Here is a 528-nt window from a genome sequence, read left to right as displayed (position 1 = left end):
AAATAAGGCCCCAAAATAGGTAAAACATATATGTTAATCTCTCATTAATGTGCATGGCAGGCAGCGGAGGGGTTTATCAGAGGACACCACACCTCGGGGGGGGGGGGGGGTTTTGCCACCTTCAAATGACACTTATAGTTTGCTCCTGATGCATTAAGGCAAAGTCACTTGTCTGACAACTTCATTTTTTAGAGAACCTGTAAGTCAACTTGAAAGCGATTAAAAATGGATCAAATGTTTTTTTGTTTTTTTTAAATTAACAAACCTGTTATACTTGCCCCCTTTGTGCAGTCCCCCTTATACTTACCTGAGCCCAATCTCGATCCAGCGCTGTGCACAAGAGCAGAGGCTCTCTCAGCCCTCTCTCCCTCCTTGTTGGCTCATAGACAGGAGTAGCGAGCTATTGGCTCTTGCTGCTGTCAATCACAGCCAGTGAGGAGAGAGCAGGAGGCAGGGCCGAGGCACCCAGAGCACAGCTCGGGAGCAAGCCGCTTGCTATGGTGGCGCTTGGCAGGGGGGGGGGGGGGG

This window comes from Rana temporaria, chromosome 13 (genome assembly GCF_905171775.1).
Source record: "Rana temporaria chromosome 13, aRanTem1.1, whole genome shotgun sequence".
Taxonomy (NCBI): Eukaryota; Metazoa; Chordata; class Amphibia; order Anura; family Ranidae; genus Rana; species Rana temporaria.
Note: the sequence above shows the minus strand (reverse complement) of the source record.